We start from the raw sequence: 5150 nt of genomic DNA, 5'->3' as shown, positions 1-5150 counted from the left end.
ATAAAATAGTAAATTGTTTCATGTGTTGTCATAAGGGGATATTTGCTCATTTCGTATATCACATGAGTAAATTGCATTTAACCCCATTTTTTTTTATAACATGGCACTTATTTCACCTACATGTGTGGGTTATATGTGATTATATTTTTAAATTATGTATGATTTAATTATATTTTAATTCAACACATGCCAGTCATATATTAATGTATTAACACGAAAATGGTGCGGATTTTTCTAATTGATATCTTATGATATAATATTGTATTGATATAGCATTTTTTAATATTTCTCGCTCTTCGCCAGATCCTAACAGGAATAAAGTTTTACACAAGATTAATAAAAACATCGAATTTTTAACCTATTTTTTTTAATATAGGGGTTCTTTGCATTTTGATGATAATACAGGGGCAAAAATGCAATTTACCCTTGAAATCATCATCTTGTTCACGGGTCTGTCACTTTCTCACCCTCAAACCACAGTGAAACCTAATCTTCCCAACTTTACCGTTGTGATTTCAAGAAAGAAAAGAACAAAAAAACTTTACCGTTGTGTTCCCCGCGCCGGCGCATATTTATATAAGAGGAACATCCACGACCAGATTTTGAAAAATCAAAAATAGTGCAGAAGAAAAGCAAGAGGGCGCTCACATTGACATGCCCTTGTTTTTTAACAGCGGCGTTTTTGAACATCGTCTCAGACGTCCGGCCGCCTCCGCCGACTGCCCTCAGCCTCGATCTGTTCTTTCTTAAGGTATTTCTTGAGAGTCTGACATCACCTCATTGCATAAGAGTTCTTTTAAGTTTCTTGCATTATGGGTTCTTGCATTGTGAACTTAAGAGTATCTTGGTTAAAGGAAGTCTGTCTTCCCAACGGAAGATTTAATACGAGTACTTTTCAGTGTCACTGAATTGTGAAATTACGGCCTTACTCTTATTCCTTTTTGTCTTTTTTAAGGTCTCGATTTGTTATTTCAAGGTTCTTGAATTTCAATTACACATGGGCTCTACTGTATGTCTTGGATTACGACTGCAGTCTGCGGACAAGTGTCTGGGACTTACATACAAGGATGCTGGTGTGGACATTGTTGCTGGATCAGAACTTGTTCAGAGAATAGGCAAGATGGCTCTCTGAATTGGAGGTTTTGAAGGCTTTTCCCTTTGGGTATGGTTGTTTTTTCATATGATTATATTCAGTAGTGATCCTGTTGTCATTTTGATCGCTAGTGTCTTGAGGGATATTAATACATATTGCCTACACTCACAAACTGGTCAATTTTTTGGCAGTCTTGTTTTTCAGAGCTTCTTTCTTGAAGGCAGATTTGGCTTTGCTTATTCCACTTGCATTTTCTGTGTCTAGCTTTTCCTTTTTTCTTTTTGGCTCTGATTTCATTGGTATTTTCCCATCTTATAATGTTATTTAATTGCATCCAAATGCTTTCACAGGGGATTCGTATAGAGATGGAGTGGGAACGAAACTTATGTTGGGTTTAGGGACTCGAATCGACGAGACTACTGGCATTGAATTGGTAATCTTTTGGTCTTTTACATGTTCTTTGTTAATAATGCATGCGTTAATCATTGTTTCGAATCAAGTTTTCACGAGTGTTAATGATATAGTAACTCCTAGGGCAAAACCTTTGTTTTTCCAAATCTGCCAGGAGAACCTGCAGGCTTTGGATTGGATTGTCATCTTTGTCTGTTGGCTGATCTTCCCTACCATTAGGTTGGGAAAGAATGTGAGTCTAGCAATGTTATAACTTGCGTGAATGTTGTGTTTCAGAAAAGTTATTTACAAATACATATTTGGTTGCAGTTGTTAATATATTTTGCTTGTGTGAATGTATTGGCCATGATTTTCATTTTCCATCCGTATAAATTGCTGCCAATGATCCTTGGTTTACGTGGGATTTTGTTTCTGAAAATGTTTGGCTGCAGTTGTTAATATATGGGGCTAGGATATACTAGAAATATGATGATTTTTGTTAGTCACACCATGTCGATTATCTTACACAATCTAGCATAAGACAGTTGCTTGAAACTAATGGGACCCCACATGTATCTTCACTTAGATCAGCAACTATGAACCTACTTTAGGAACAGTAAGTAACACTTTGTTTTTCCTGCTATTATCTTTGTTGCCGATCAAGTTCACTTATCTTCTTTCTTAATGCATATATGTGATTCGCTGAATATGAGCTTGACTTTAAATATCTCAATTTCCTCTTTGGACTGTAATGGAACTTCGTAAACCAATTGATACTTGCTCAATTGATGGGCCAGCAAAATATCTTTTCTCAAGTGCATCAAGTGCGGCATTTGTTCTTATGCCTTTTAATTGGAGAGGTGCTACAATGTTGTATCTATGTTGTTTTCTTCCATGTCTGTTCGTAATTCTGTCTTGATACAAAGTATAGAGATTCAATAGAGTCACACGGAATTGCTGTTATCAATTCTTTTATTTGCAAGTTTTATTTGTTGAAAAAAGCACTATACTCTAAATTTGATGCAGGCAATGCCGTCACTGAAGTCTCGCTGAAACCCATATTTATTTGCAAGTTTGTTTCTAATTGCATTAAAATTGTGAAATTGTTCGATAGGTTTTGGGTCCCACAACCCATTGACTAGGTAAGGTGAGTATTTATTTATTGGTGAATTTCTATCCGTACATATAAAGTGAAATTTTAAGAGATTTTCAAATAAAAATTGGACCATATTGAACTAATGTTGGAGGTGATATCTGGTTTTCTTTAGCCCTAACACATATAGCGTTCAATTAGCAAAGGGCATCACCCTACCTGATACATCATTCTCCACATGCATTAAAGTGAAGCATATAAGTTAGTATAGGTTTTTCATACTTGTTTATTAAAAGATTGAAGGCTAGAGTTTGAATTGGGTTTGCCAATTAGGTGCAAACTAGATAACCTCATATCGATAAGAATTGTGTGGGAATTTGTTGACATTTTAGAACCTAATGGTAGCCTTACGTATCTTCATAGTCTTCTCTTCAAGTTTCTAACTGAAAAGCAACCAACGGCCCCTATCAATTCTTCTTTGCTGATTTTTCTCCTATATTTTGGAATCAAGAATGGTTGAGACCATTGATTTTATACTTTGTATAATTCAAACCTAAAATTTGCTGCTCTGATTTCTTTGGAAAGCCGTGCTTTCTCCATTCTGGTCTGGAAAGTATGGGATTAGGGATTTTTTAGGCTGCTCAAAAATGTGAATGATGCAAGTATAGAGTTGAGACCTTAATGAGAGAACAAATACCTCATCTTTTTGTAAATTTATTTTTGGTTCGTTTATTATGTTGGGTTTTCTTCATGAGCTGCCTTAAAACTTTTTGTTGTTAATACGTTTGACATTTGTGTATGATTTACAAAAACCATGTTAGTTCTTGTTATTAACATCTTATTTTTGAAGGTGTATTACAGAATAGTATGTTGGAACATCTATATTATACAATCATGAATTATTTTTTATTTGCGAACTTTGGGATTAAATGCTATGCTAATGTGGAACAGTTGTCGAGATGCCAATTAAAAATATATTTTTCAAGATTACTTGGTAAAACTTTTGTGAGTATTATTATGTACGTTCAAGAGTTCATCAATGATTTTTAAGGAACACAAAGTTTTGATAAGTTGAAATGTATTACTAGAAAATTGTTTCTCTCTTTTGCCCAAAAGATTTGTTTTCCTTGTCAAGTGTTCTTTTGTTTTCACGTAAAGTTCTTAAAATAAATTTTTCTCTTTGACTCAAAGATTTGTTTTTCTTGTGGGTGGTCTTCTTTAATTCTCAAAATCAGCTGTGGTTTTCTTTAATTCTCAAAATCAGCTTGAATTGCAGTAATTTCTTTCAAATTATTTAAAATAAATTTACAGCGTTTAGAATATTTTTTGTATTTGATTATTCATGGGCATATATTCATTTAATTATTTTTGATAAATGCATGAATAAGTCACGTTTTTGGATTTTCAAGGAAATCTGTTATTGATTTTTATTTCCATAAAAAAGAATTGGATTCAAAACAGTTTTTGCAGCTCTTTGGAAAATTTTAAGCTGCATTAAGTTTTCTGTTTTTTAGCAAATTGCATTCATCACCATCTTTGTTTAGACTTCCAAAAAAGTACACTATTTTTTAGCAAATTGCATCCATCACTATCTTTTATTTTGATAAATGATAAAAGTCTTTTAAGATATATATACAAGTGATTTTAACACAAATAATGAGATTGGCATCTCGACTGTTTTGCAATTTAGTATGCAGTATTTGATTTCTGAATTTCGTGTGATTGTGTAATAATGATTTTTCAACAAATTTTTTTGTGATACACCTTCAAATGTTAGATGTCAATGATATGGACATATATGGAGTTTTTGTAAAATTTGTACAAAAATGCAAATGTATGACAAACAAAAATTTCTAAGAAAGCAACATGAGGCCAAAAGCCAACATAATGAACAGACCAAGAATAAATCTACAAAAACATTGGAGTATTATCTCTCTTGTAGGCCTCAACTCCGAACTGCCTTGCGTCCGTCATGTTTAAAGTGGCCTTGGAATTCATAATCCTATTGCTTTCCCCATTAGAATGTTGAGAACGTGAAGGCATAATAGAAATCAGTCCGAATTTTGGGTTTGAATTATGCAAAGGATAATAAAATGGACTCAATATTTCTTGATTTTTAAATATGGGGAAAAATCAGTAGAGGTGAAATGGATGGGGACAAAGGTTGCTTTTGGGTAGAAATGGCAGAGAAGGATATAGGTTGTCCTATAGTTTACATGGCATTATGTGTTGCATACTTTTCTTATATGGTTGATTTTGCTCAAGTTTTCTTCTTTGTTTTTGCAGTTAAGTTAGCAGTGAAGATGATCTGAATGAAAGAGTCTGCTTAACAACGTTCATGGATTTGTCGATATCAGTTGTGGCGTTCAAGTAATTCTAAGTATGAGCCTCATGGGTTCGCCGTGGAAGTAAATCTTGCCTACTGTAAATAGAACCAAACATGTTTGTAATACTTAGATCATAATCATGTATTAAGGAAACCAGAAACAGGGAAAGTATGTCCGGTTCATGCCTAAAAGTGATCCCTAGAGATCCTATGTAGTTGTTTCCTACTATCTTGTTAGAAAATATTTG

The 5150-nt window shown here is 33.7% G+C and overlaps 1 long non-coding RNA gene across 2 annotated transcripts; it reads left to right on the top strand.

The window, feature by feature from the left end:
• The first annotated feature begins 413 nt into the window (after window positions 1-413).
• On the top strand, window positions 414-4856 carry LOC148786795 (uncharacterized). Of its 2 annotated transcripts, XR_016068000.1 has the most exons (5): window positions 414-751; window positions 956-1162; window positions 1444-1526; window positions 1659-1736; window positions 2510-4856. It is a non-coding gene; the product is annotated as an uncharacterized LOC148786795 (long non-coding RNA). The 2 variants fall into 2 exon arrangements; XR_016068001.1 differs by lacking the exon at window positions 1659-1736 and having other exon boundaries at window positions 417-751.
• Window positions 4857-5150: the final 294 nt, after the last annotated feature.

This window comes from Sesamum indicum, linkage group LG10 (genome assembly GCF_026168435.1).
Source record: "Sesamum indicum cultivar Baizhima isolate 11 linkage group LG10, ASM2616843v1, whole genome shotgun sequence".
Taxonomy (NCBI): Eukaryota; Viridiplantae; Streptophyta; class Magnoliopsida; order Lamiales; family Pedaliaceae; genus Sesamum; species Sesamum indicum.
Note: the sequence above shows the minus strand (reverse complement) of the source record. Positions and strands in the feature narration are given on the sequence as shown.